General features: G+C 39.0%; 1 long non-coding RNA gene and 1 pseudogene across 1 annotated transcript; one reads left to right on the plus strand and one right to left on the minus strand.

Moving 5' to 3' along the window:
• The first annotated feature begins 1,769 nt into the window (after positions 1-1,769).
• Positions 1,770-2,373, plus strand: LOC109198083 (uncharacterized). The gene is made up of 3 exons (XR_002059060.1): positions 1,770-1,830; positions 2,011-2,145; positions 2,231-2,373. It is a non-coding gene; the product is annotated as an uncharacterized LOC109198083 (long non-coding RNA).
• Positions 2,374-9,545: 7,172 nt separating this feature from the next.
• Positions 9,546-13,827, minus strand: LOC109198082 (tapasin-related protein-like; annotated as a pseudogene).
• Positions 13,828-14,145: the final 318 nt, after the last annotated feature.

Here is a 14,145-nt window from a genome sequence, read left to right on the forward strand (position 1 = left end):
TGTTCCAAACGCAACAGACATGTGTCCTACACAAACTTTCTCACATGGCCAGCAGAAGTGGTGGAGAGTTGTTGTGTATTTGAGGATCATTTTCAGTTCAGGTAAAACAGTATCTGCATAATGTCACTGATCTTGAGTTTTTAGTGTTGAAGGTTCAGGCTCCATTCCCTGCGCTCATTGCTGTTGTGTACAGACCTCCTGACTACAGTTTGACACCATTCATGCAAAACCTGGTAAGTCTTTTAGATTCACTTGAAATAATGGACTGTCACCCAATCATTGTGTGTGGAGATTTTAATGAGAACCAGTTACAGAGTGGAAGAAAACAGATTCTGGAGCAGTTTCAGTCTAGAGGGTATTCACAGCTGATCACTTCTGCCACTACAGACAAGAACACCCTGCTTGACCTCATTTTTGTTTCTCAGCCACAGCAAAGTCTCCATTCAGGTGTCCTGAGGACATATTACAGTTACCACAACCCTGTGTTTTTGTCCTGTCCTCCAGCCAATCATGAAGTTGTCTGGTGAGTTTTGAAACAATTACAGATCATGTTTGTTACAGAGTTTACTGATTGTAGAGCATGAAAAAGATTTTTCATTGAAAATCATATTTCTTCATATTGTCTTCCCTACTCTGTCTGTAAGAAGACCCTTTCTTATTGCAATGTTATTATCATTTCACAAATCATGGCTGTACTTCATGCAGAGCCGGAGATCTGCTTTCTGTTATCATGCACCTCAGATCTGAAATATGCTGCAAAAAGTATTAAACAGACATAATTTATTTTTTATTCTCATGTTTTAAATGACTAATCTACTAATGCATTTTTTCATGGATGTTATTGTCATTCCTTTTTTGATACTTTTTTTACTCTGCGTATGTAGCTCAACAAACGAGATCTTCCCTTCAAGGGCTTTCAATATGAAATAGTAAATAAATAAATCCCAGATAATGCAGGTATTTATTATGGTCACATGAATAAATACAGACAATTATATTTCTTGATTATAGTAATTTTGTAGAATCAAATGTTTTGGGATAATGAGGTTTTGCTTATCTGTTTTACAGGTAAAAAAAATGTTAAAAGTTTTAAACTATCTTTAGGCTACCAGAGATGTCTATAACAATACATTACGTAGAGAAAATTTTTGCAGCTTACAGAATATGTATAAAAATGATTTAGAAGTACATGGAAGTTTCTGCATCCATTTTCTGACTGGCCTTTATCCGGGTGGGTTTGGGTTTGGGTGGATAAAGGCCAAGTCAGAATTCTCTGAGCAGCTGGAAAAAGCTGCTATAAACAAAGACATCAGAAAGCAGGGGCTTTAGGTGTAGCCCCGCTTTCTGACGCACTAATTAGATTTAGTAACTGACACCCCATACCAGCATTACATAGACACTTGGGGGCTGAGATGGGTGGGTGGGAGGGTGGGTGGTGTTAAAAGCACTTTATGTTTTGTAGATGTATTTTTTCAGACAGGGCACACACAGTCCTGTCTCCTTTGTGGGAAAACCTTCAAACTTCACCATCCTCAGCTGAAACAACAACATCTTAACACCATCTTCATGAACTGCTGAGCCAAACCTGATCCATCAGTGCTGGACTGCACAGATAACTACATGCCACAAGGAGACTGCTGTTTTATGAACTGCCATACCAGTGTGTCTTCAATGGAGAAGATGACACACCCATCACCTGACCTCCTGCCTGATCTGGAGACCATCATCATGCTGCCACACTACACACCTCTGAGACCATCAATGATGACTCATACTGAGGAAACTGTATTTGCTGTCAGAAATGCTCAGTGATCCTCAGAGCAGAGAGAGGTATGATTCTTTATCTTTGATAAAAAATGTCATTGCTTTTAATTCATTTAATTAATTTAAATCCTGATTATTGCATAAAGAATTACACACTCAAATGATTATACTTGTTGACACTTTTGAGTTTTAATTCACATTATGGATTACAAATCTATGCTTTTTCTACTCTGTCTCTCTGTGCAGGTATTGCTGTCTTCTGAGTTCTTCAGTGTCCCAACTGAGACATTCAACCTCATCACAGAGCTCCTGTCTTTCCTCACCATCATGTGAGTGTGAGATGCTCTGGATTCTGGTTATGTGGCCTGCAGCACCTATAAGGTATTTCAACATTGTTCATTTTATAACTTATTTCTAGTTTTAGGCCTTAACACAAATAAAATGTTCCTTTTTCTGTATTTTTTAGAACAAGCTCGTACAGTGTGCCTGCATTCCAGCTTCTTAGACTCTACGCAAGTGGACAGAGTATCAGTGTTTGGCCACCCTTACAGACACCGACTTCTGTCAACTCACTGCTACTGATCAGGCACCTCACTCCAGGAAGACAGAGGGCTGCAGCCTGTCATCGTTTCCAGTGTGGCTTTGTATTCTTGGGTAGTATCAGATTTTTCCCACAATATTCAAAGGTACACTTATTTTAAGCTTAGTTATTAAATCAAAGTCTTCCCTTGTGTTAATTTTTTATTATATTTTTTTGTTTGTTTGTTGTTTTCTTTTAGATTTATATGCAGTGATCGGATGTGGTGGAGCTTTGTTAACTGTGTGGAAACATCTGTTTGTGATTATATTTACAATGAGGCTTTAAGGTGACAGTTTCCATGTAATTTCATCCTTTTACTAAGCAAAAACATGTTTGTAATTAACATATTTTTTTCAGTTTTGTCTTTTGGATTTATGGTTAACATTCCTCCGTGACAGCAAATACTAAATGGTCCAAGTAACAGCATATCATTGGTCAAAGGCAAAAAGGACCACATGTCACACTAGCAATGAATTTTTGACTGTGTTTGTGTCACCAGATTTAACAAACAATATCAGACATATGAAACTGAACTCTGGATTAATGTGCAGATGTTTTTTGTGTTTTTTTTAATTGTTGAATAATTATTTTGTAGGACAACCCAATCTATTTACCCAACAATGTAACTTGTTTGGGTAATAGTGGATTAATATATCTAAGTCTATAAGTATAGCAAGCTGATTCATACAAACACACAGCTCTAATCTTGAATTGTAGGATGTACAAAAATGATCATGTGATTATTATGGACATTTAAATAACTATATCTATTGAACCATTACACATATTCTTTATAGAAATTACACATCTCAAAATGTGAAAAAAGAAGTGTTTAAGTGAATAAATAATGTGTGTTTGTATGAATCCTGCCTTAGTATGGGGTGTCAGTAACTACATTAGTATAGAGTAGGTCTAACAGTGGTTTTCCACATCTGCTCTAATATATATAGATAATGGGTCAGACATATAAAGTCATTTTGAAAAGTTCATAAAGGTCACATCCATTATATTGTTCCTCTTTATCATTTTTATTAGGTCACACAGCTGACTTTTGTTTTGATCAGAGTAGAACCATAACATTCATGCTAATGGTTCTACTGTTTACAGTTACTTTATGATGGATTTCATCCTGGTCACAGCACTATGTGAAAAGCTGTTAGAGGTAAAGTTAACCCAATTAATACCTCATCATAAGTAACTCTCTAACGCAAAGCAGTGATTATTTTTCACTGTAATTTATTCCATAACAATGTTCTTTATTTGATCCCTGTTTCTTTAAATATGGACATCTATTTTTCAGCTGTGTGACTCTCCACACCAAATATATCACAATGTGGACTTCATTTCGACAGTATTTTGTAGATTGGTACCATGTTTATCATAAAATCAGGAAACTGTAAACTAATTGAAAAATGAAGCTTATGAAAATTTTAATGAGGCATTGGAACATGTTGTTTATCCTTGCCAAATGGTATTTACACAAAACTCCAGCAATCAGAGGATATATTTTTGTCTCTCACTTGCTGTTTATATATGTGTATATTTTTGCAGTTAATAGCCTATCATGTGTCTGCGCATCTTAGGGACATAAACATAACATGGCAAACAAGGATATGTTCACAATTCCAACAGATGCTTCAATTGTTTGTATAGATTCATTTGATTTGCATTTTCTATTAATATTTTTTTGTTTGTCCCAAATGGGATTTTTATTTTGTATGCCATTATTGTAATCATTGGAAACACTGAAACAACAAATATTTTGTATCATATGTTTCTAAAAATATTTCAATGTTCTACTTTTCTACTACTAGTTTTCTACTTTCTAAACTTTCTTCCACTCTTTGGCATTTCAATAACATTATTTTTTGGGTGTTTTTATCTCTGACCGCAGCATCTTGTGCATTTATTACCTAATGTTATTTGTGTGGGTTTTGTTTTTGTTTGTTTTGTTTTTTTGCCATTTTTAGATTTCACCAGCTGTGTAAACTCTGCAATTTTACCTTGGTTTTGTTCCACATCAGTTTATCTGCTGGCTGATTTTCTTCCTTTTCTAATGGTAATTTTTCACAGTTAAACAAGTAACTTTGAGGTTACTTCAGCTTTTCAGCTGTTATCTGTTGACAGTTTTGCCTAATTATACATTTCTGCAAATATAGCAGTTCTGATAACTTGTAATATTTCTGCCAAGTTTTTAATTTTCTACTAAATTATATTATTTTTCTAGGTTACACTACTTTGTTTATTATGTTAGTTATGTTAAGTTATGTTATTCTAAATTATTACATTTCTGCTAAGTTGTAGCTTCTGGTAAACTACAACATTTCTGCTGAATTGTTATGTTTCTTCTAAGTTATTTCATTCTGCTAAGTTATTACATTTTTGTTAACTTGATGTTGTTCTGCAACGTTATTAAATTTCAACAACTATTTAAACAATGACTTTGATTTCTTTAGCTTCTTCAGCTATTTTCACTATTTTCAGCAGACAGCTTCAGCTTTACAGCATCCACACTGCATTTTCGCAGGAAATGCAAATTTTTCTAGTTATTCTTCATCTGCAAGTTGCTTCCGTACGTTTTCGGCACTTAACTGCTGCCTCAGTTTTCAGCCGATTTTCACCGTTCAAACTCTATACTGTTCTGCTCTTTCTGCTAATTCCTGCTATGACTTTTGGTGTTTATTACTGTTATACTTTTTAAAATATTACACTTTTTTCCTTTAATTTGTCCCATTGAAATGAATGGAAAACTTCCACAATTCTGCTAAACTTGCTTGTCTTTGAACTTAACTACTTTGTCATACTTTCACCTAGAAACTCCATTCAAACTTTAAAATGTTCTCAGATTATTGGGCTATTCATGACTGATTCAGCTTTTTCGGATCTTCTACCGTTTTAATTTTATACCTCTTTAAGTTTTCAGTTGCAAAATTGTGATTTTCAGAAAATACATGCGTTGCTATGGTTGCTATGCAATTAAGTCAGAGTGAGTGCTGGTCCGTTCTGAATTTTCTCTTCATGTCTAAACAACTTCTTGCTACTCGCTCAATTTCCACTCAACCCCCACAAATTATACATCAAACGTAGGTATTTTTGCTGGCTTTCAGAAAACGTCACTATCACTGTTGTGGAAGTTACAGATTTTTATCAAATCGCCTCAGACCAACACAAGATCTGAAAACGCTCCATTGACTTTCAATGGAGAGTCTGTTCAAAATCAGCGCTGGATTTCTCTGATGAGAGGCATTTTCAAATCGTCATATCTCTTTAACAAAGCAAAGTTAGGACATGAGGCTTGTGCCAATATATCTTCAGACAATGCTGACACTCACAGTGGAAGCAGTTTTTACAATTATCTTACCGTTGAGCAATGAATTACGTTTGTTTGAGGGGTGGAAATCTGTCCTCCTCTCAGTTTTCAAACTCCGAAAATGAAGCCGTTTCTTCTCTCGTCATATCTCCGCGACGGAGTACAAAGAGCAGTGAAAATCGCAGTCAAAGTACACCAAAGTCCGCTGATTCACCCAGTACAAGAATTATGCTGCTAGCCCTCCTAGTTTTGAGTTACACGACGTTTGTAACTCCAGAAAACGGCGTTTTTCGCCTCTCACCGCGATCTAATTGTGACTAGTCATCAATCTGTTTTTCAGCCGCCGCCCCCTGTCCAGGTGGCGCAATCGGTAATGACACGGCTCTGCAGCTCAAAGGTCGTGGGTTCAATCCACCTTGGTCAACATTTTTTTTTTTCACAGACCTGTAATTTATATTGCTAATTTTTTTCACTACAAATGAGTAGTGCAAAAACATACTATGTCTGCAACATCACAGTATATCTGTATGTTATAGTATTACTACTAAATCACAGTATTTCTGCCAATTCAAGGAGGCTGACTGTTACTAAGTGCATCAGTGTACATAGGTCATCTGTTGTGTTGGAGTGCCCTCTTGTGGTGCCTTTTGGGTAGTGCCTTAGTAAACGTGAACACTGCAAAGAAGTGGTATCAGACTGGTTTGTAGTGGAGGAATTTGTTGCCAGTTTCTTTCATCTTTAATCCGTATTCATGTTGTAATGTAGTAACTTTTGTGGCACAAATACCTCAATATGGCAGAAATACTATGTTTTGGCACAAATACTTTGATTTGGTATACTTTAGCTTCTTCACCCCTTTTCAGCAAAATTTTCATTTTTTTCACCCCTTTTCAGCACAAATTCCAGCTTTTTTTGGCTGTTTTCAGAAAAAAAAACTCTCTTCAGCAGAATGTCTGCTGATTCACCTCTATTCAGCACAACGTTCTGCTTCTTTGCCTCTTTTCTGCAGAAATTCTGCTGATTCACCTCTTTTCTGCAAAATTTTCATCCTTTTTGCCTCTTATCAGCACAATTCTCAGCAGCTTCTGCTAATTAAGCAGAATTGTCAGTCTATCCACATTTTCTTTGAGAGAATGGGTTTGGCTCAGTGAGATGAGTAGCTCTCTTGAGACCAGGGAGGGCTAGGTTCAAATCCTGCTCATGGCAAAATTTCTTTTCACCACTTTTCAGCAAAATTTCTCCGTCTTAACCCCTTTTCAGTGGAATATTTGGCTTTTCAGCAATTTTCAGCAAAAATTTGAGCTTCTTCACCTGTTTTCAGCAGAATTTTCAGTTCTTCACCGCCATACAATTTTTTGCAACTTTTCATCTTTTTCAGCTATTTTCAGCAGACAGCTTCGGCGTTAAGGCATCCACACAGCATTTTCGCAGGAAATGCAATTTTTCTAGTTCCAGTCTGTTATGCAGCCACAAAACAGCCATAAATATCCATCCATTCGCTTCCGCTTATCCTTTCCAGGGCCGCGGGGGGCGCTGGAGCCTATCCCAGCTGTCATAGGGCAAGAGGCAGGGTACACCCTGGACAGGTCGCCAGTCTGTCGCAGGGCCAACACACAGGGACAGACGCACACCTAGTGACAATTTGGATTATCCAATTAACCTATCCCTCAAACTGCATGTCTTTGGACAGTGGGAGGAAGCCGGAGTACCCGGAGGGAACCCACGCAAACACGGGGAGAACATGCAAACTCCACACAGAAAGACCCCGGCCTGATGGTGAATTGAACTCAGGACCTTCTTGCTGTGCGGCAACAGTGCTAACCACCGTGCCACCTTATGCTAAATGATATTTGCAGGTTTTCAAGTAACAATTCTGAAATAGATTACAGTATTTACCGTGAGAGCCACGGGGACATAAATGACTTCGAAACAAGAGTGAATTACAGGCTACAAGTCATGGTCCATTCTTACTGTGCATCTCTCTCACTTTTACTTATGACCAGCAGTAGTAATATTGGTTATGTAGAGTAAAATGCTGATGGGGAATGTTTTTCCTGTAGAATAAATGCTTAAACGTTCTGTGGAGTTTGTCAGTAATAAATCTGGCACGTCTGACCTTCTATCTTAAGACACAAGATATCTAAGAATGTAAAAACTCTAATATTAGTCATCAGCTTGTATGTCTGTTATTTATAACATAAATAACAGACATACATTTATATCCATTGCCTCGGTCTTATCTATGTTAACCTTGTAACTTGAGTTAAATCCATAGTCTAGAATAAGGTTTTTTAGGTATGATACTGTAAGATTGGGTTCTGTTAGATATAGTATTGTATCATCAGCATATAGGGATATTTTATGCTCTTCATTGTTTATTTTGACACCCTTTATATTATTATTGCCTATTAGTAACAGGGGACAGAGTTCCACCTCGACCTCCTTTTTGTAGTGCTGGCCCGTTTGAAGTTGAAGCTCTGGCATATATGTCACAAAATCAACACACTGCTTCAGAAACACTGTGCCGAGGGTTGGTTCGTCTGAACAGAGTCACATGATCAATGACGTCCAAAGCTTCATTCGGCATGTCACTGCTTCAGTACCTGATTCAATGGTTTGTAAGGAACTGAATCATTGACGGGGCTTGTGCTGTGTTTTGGTAGCGATTTCTGCGTGAGAAAGCGAACCAGTGTCCAACATAATGAGAGTCATGGAGCTGCCGAGGAAGAGAGGACCTACCTACTCCTAAATAAAGCCAGTTCACAACCTATTTGGTCCACTGGTCTAAAATGTACAAAGAATACACTATACATATAGTGATGGTTATCATTATATAAGTAGTAGTATATTATATATAACATACCTTAATTACATAATTATGTGGAGGCAGGGCTCCCACAGCACAACAATACTCTTAATCTATTATAACATTGTGTTGTACATTATTATATACAGTGTATATTTTATTGTCTTAATAAAAAACACTAAGAAGTCCCAGTCAAAGGGAGAACACACCATAACATATTTAAACAAGAAAGGTTTATTCATTAGCTAATTTCTTAATAAATTAGACAGAATGTCTTTCCAGTCTGAAGAGATCTTTCTATTCCTGTTTGCTAACCTGAATCTACAGTGGATTCATTCTTTTCAGCATCCTTATTATATTTATTGATTTTACAGTAATCTTCATTTAGTAAACTGACATTCGGTTTTCAATATGCCGTTTATATTTAGCTCAGTGGCTATAAAGAACCTTGTCTTTCCAGTGTTTAGTCCAAAAAGTGTCTTGTGCATCAGAAGAATGAGTCCTGGCTCCTGAATCCACTGGCTCAGTAGCTGCTAACCCATGATCTTCAGTAGTTTTAATGTTATTGCACTGTTTTACATTCATACATGCAGGAGTTTACACATCAACACAAATCCACCTTTCACTGATGTTTCCATGGGGACCCAGAAAGGAAAGTTTGCCAGCTTGCCTTGTGTGTTGAGAATGGGGCCACATCCTCTCGCTCCGTTCCCAGTCCTCCAGTTTGTTTGTTTTTATATCACCTTACCTGCTAACTTTCTCCATGCTGTGAAGAAAAATGATAATTACCCTCTATAATTATCAACGCGTGACATGTCATAATGATCTTCATATTGTACATGCTTTCATCTCAGTGACTCCCAAACAGCAAGCACATATGACTGTATTTTGTGGTTTGATGTAGCAGCTGATCTGTATCACTCACCTGAGTGCAGGTAGCTCCGCTTCACATACAACAGCAGGATCATACAGAGCCCACAGCGAGGTACAACATCCAGTTTGTTGGCTCTGAAACAGAACACACATGAGTTCTGCTGCTCCCAGCTGCTAGCTCCTAGTATTACATTGAGACTCACCTTCCACAATTAGGGTGAAGCTCTTTGTGATGGGTACTTCAGGGACTGATGGGAGACGCTGCATGTGAACTTTTTCCCAGAGTCCCTGAGCGCAGCCTGGAGGTAGAAGAAGCCCGACAACGAGAAGGTCATGTCCCGATTTTCTCTGTGGTAGGAAAGGATGACATTCTCCAGTGACCTGGGATGTGGAGCGCCCAACACGACTGGATCCTGCTCGTGCCAAATTATCTCCACATCCCGAGGGTAGTAGCTGTTTGCCTCACACACAATCTTCCTCTTGTTACCCTCATTAGTGAGAGACTGGGTCCCACATTGAGGGAGACATGGGGAGGCTCTGAGGAAAGGAGAGAGAAAAACCCCATTTCTTTAAAAACTGAAACGAACAGAGGCTTTTCTGCTGACTTTCTATATTTCTGAATCATAAAAAACACCTCCACACCATACGACTTTTATCACATAAGGTAAGAATGAACACTTTAAGAGCATGATTTGCTTAAAAAAAAGACAGAATGTTATTTTAAAAAGAGTTAAAAAAAATTGTCAGCATTACAAAGATGCATTTACATGCTATTTTGCCCTATTCAGGAAAAATGGTTTTGCAGACTTATTCATGTGCAACCCTCCAACAGCGTGTAGCCTGACAGCGATGATGCTATGCTGATAATGCTGAAAAGTGGGCGTGAACAGCAGAGTGAGTGACAGCAGGCATGCAAGCAGGAAACAGCGACAGACTGGTTCTACCACATATTTTTGAAGTTGCTCCTGATAGCAGTAAACGTCTCCAGTAAACTTTAAACAGTAATAATAAGAATATTTATGGTTGTCACAGTATGCTGTACACATCACAAACAGCTTTTCACAGTCCACCTTAAACTCCATCCACTTAAACTCCATCATAAATGTGTTAAAAGCATATAAAAATTCAAAATTATCGATCAGCACAAACATTTAGTATTAGCACTTTTGTCCATGACCTATGACTGTTTTCCTCACCTTCAATCTGCAGATTTATATCCACCCTGGCGAATAGTGGATTCACGGACACTGAACAAATGTAGGTCCCTTCACTGCTTATCATGGTGGAGGCGAGGGTGTAGGAGGCATCTCCGGCTGCAAAGGCACGTAGTCCAACACCACTTCCCTGGGTCTGTCCTGTGCGCCTGTTGTAACTGAAGAGCTTGGTCCTCTCACCGTGGTGCTGCTTGTGCCACTCCACAGTGACCTTTGCACCCTTGTGGTCGACATCAAACTGGCAGTGGAGCTTTTGCTGGAACTTCAGGCGTGCTTTAACTGAGGGAGTCTGTGTTTTGATGACCATGGCAACTGTGGAAAAGTGCCACAAACATGAACACATGTGAGTCGTTGAGCACATTTCTCAATACAAGTGTCCAATAATAGTGTAGGAGCCATGAGAAAGGCCGTCTTTCATTTGTGTATTGAAAGTTGAAGATGAACCCTAAGAGGTGTGACATTTCTTACATCTGAAATGTGACACCTCTGGCAATCCCTAATTCTAAGCCATTACGGCTGAAGATTCCTGGTTAGCTGGGTAACCACTAACCAAGTTAACAAACAACCTGGTACAGCCTACTGTGCATATACCTTAACACAAGGATCCTTGCTTCTTATCTGTGTACATATGTTTATTTGTCTCATTCATGTAATCATTAACACCAACTGGCTGATATTAGTTACACAGACACAGGTCCTGTTACATGCATGCAATCTTCCTCATTAACTCGGTACCATTGTTCCACATGATCACACTTTCTTATCTTTAATTAGCTTAAAAATTCCTGCTCACGTTGAGGAAATCCAAATGCTCTTTGTTGTCATTAATGGTGCATTCAACCACATCTTATAGGACAATACACATTTGTTCTGGGACACACCCAACATGTGCATGCACTCTCTCTCAAACAAATACTAATTTTTCTAGTTTATGTGCTGGTGTAATACATTTTGTAGCGGAGTGAATACTGCCAGTCTCATTCAGAACTTCTAAATGTGTCATCAGGTGAGACTGCTGATGTCTAACTTGATTGTAGTTCTTCATTTAATTATTAATCAGACTACCTAAATCAATGTATTTTATGAGAAGAATTAAGTACATTTTTATTATTTCATTATTTTAATTATTTTATTAACATTTTATCATTTGTTTTAATGGATGGTTAGTCATTTGTAATCAAGTTAACTGTTTTATTTATTTTCCTTCAGTCAAAGGTTGTTCCCATATATTTATATTTCTTCCTTTATGGCAGAGGTTCCCAAAGTGTGGGGCCCGCCCCCCCATGCAATGGCGCAGAGCCATTACATGGGGGGCGCAGTATGAAAAAAAGAAAGAAAAAAAAAGAATGCTTGGACACTGCTAGCATAATGGACAGGTTTTTGACGGGGCTCCCACACAAACGCAAAGCAGGAGATGAAGCATCGCCAAATATGTTTCCAAACCACTTCCTTCCAAGCCAAAGACTAGAAAATATGGTGAAGCATGTCTTCCTTTGGCTTCACTGCACAAGTGCCGAGGTAGGTCTCCCCTGCAAATAGTTTCCCTGCGTCGGAAGCACGGGCTGGGCTCTCCAAATCACGGCCAAACACGATCCAACAATGTCGATTTTAGTTGACAAACACTTCTTGTAATGACTAACTACTCCTGACATTTTGGACATGTTAACTCATATGCAGTAAAGTTACAGTGGGATACAAATAATATCAGGCTGATCCTGCCACGATTTGTTCCCCGGTTCAAATCACGGACAAACAGTATCCCACAGCTGTTTTTGTTTTTGAACCCATTTTGCACAGAGAGGCATTTTTGAAAAATGTAATGATAGCAATGTTGAATATTATTACACAGGAAAAAACAACTACACGTAAAATAATTACACCGTGACGCCTCTGCCTTTCTAAATGCAGGGACAGTAACTGCGTGTGTATATGTAAGCGTGTAAAAACTGCAGATAATTAACAGTAACAGTATTTGTCTCTATCTGCCATTCTGCAATTCATCTCATGTAAACAATAACGTGGGCGCACAGCGTGGCGTGAAAAGAGGCACATACCTTTGTCGTTGCGTGACGAACTCTGTATTCCTCGTCCACACATAACTTAAAAAAGGAGTTTTAAATAATCTCCGTTTTCGGTGAATCGCAATACCGTTTACGTGTTGACGAAAGGCCCAAACGCATAGAAACAGCTGCGTTTTCAAAAATACCCATGTAGGTGTGGACGTAGCATAAAAGAGTTTTATTACTACCTGTAATTTATTGCCGTTTACTTGTATTTGCTTAATTGTTTACTAAATGTTTGAGGTGTGAAATAAACCGCAATGGAGTTTGTAAACAAATATGGGTGTGGTGTTTGGAGGATGCGTTTGTGCGGGGGGGGGGGGGGGGGGGGGCGTGAACATTTTCTTGTAACAAAGGGGGGCCTGGCAAAAGAAGTTTGGGAACCACTGCTTTATGGGGTTCTGGCACAGTAATACTAACGACTAGTCATAACTCCAACAAAAAACAAACTTTTAAGACAGATATATTCAGTTTTAGTCTGAAATCCTCATATGTTCAGTTTACCTGTGGTCGTGAGCACCTCTCTGTTAGGGATGGGGGGCCATTTCTGGTAGTCTGGCCTCCTGGGGGAGGCTGGTCGAAGGGGCGCTGAGGAAGCTGGTGATGGTGAAGAGGCCCCTGCTGTGTCTGAGGATGCAGGTAAACAGTGGTTGTACTCCCGGGCACCGAGGACAGGCCAGCGGACGTAACCGCCCTCTGTGCTGTATCTGTGCAGCTCACACTTCAGCTGCCTCTGCCTCCACCCCTCCACATACTGCAGCAGATCCAACTTTGATCCTAGAAGATGATAAATTAAACTCTAACACACGTTGTTGTTGTTTTTCATGTTGTTTTCAGCCTTCTCCTCATGCAGGCTGCAGTGACTCACTGGTGATGAGGAAAGTAATGGCGTTTCGGTTAACAGGAGCATCTCCTTTTTGACCAAACTGAAGTATAGCCTCTCTGTGGATGAGCCGAGTCTCTGTGTGGTTGTCCTTGTTCAAAAACACACGCTCGTCAATGAAGGAGCAGGGCAGCCACTGGAACTGATGGACACTCCACACACCTGAATGACACACACACACACACACACACACACACACGGGCATAGAAAATCAAACAGTGTTAAGTTCATGTGGTAGCCTGTAGTGCCGATACTTGTTGCTGACCTACACACAAGCTGTAATCTGTGACAATAACTCACCTGCACTTAGAGTCCAGTAAATAAATATGGTCAACATCAAACCATGATTCTTCCCCGGTGACCTCCACGGTCATACCCTTGCTGCGTGATTGTCACAGGAAGTTTGTCGGGATACTTTCACTTTCAGTCTGCGGAGGGGGAATGCTGTGCAGAACAGGATAACGAGCTGCTCACAGAAGAAAAAAAAACAAAAAACTTTAATCTAAAATATTTGCTATTAAATTGCGTTAATTTCCCCGAATAGGCATACAGGTGTTCTAATTATTTTATTGTCAGTCATTATGTGGATGACTGTGTCCTGTGTAAATTACTGTGTGTGCTATGTCATACACAAAGGCTGGATTTTTACGGATTC

This window comes from Oreochromis niloticus, unplaced genomic scaffold (assembly GCF_001858045.2).
Source record: "Oreochromis niloticus isolate F11D_XX unplaced genomic scaffold, O_niloticus_UMD_NMBU tig00007405_pilon, whole genome shotgun sequence".
In the NCBI taxonomy this organism is placed as follows: Eukaryota; Metazoa; Chordata; class Actinopteri; order Cichliformes; family Cichlidae; genus Oreochromis; species Oreochromis niloticus.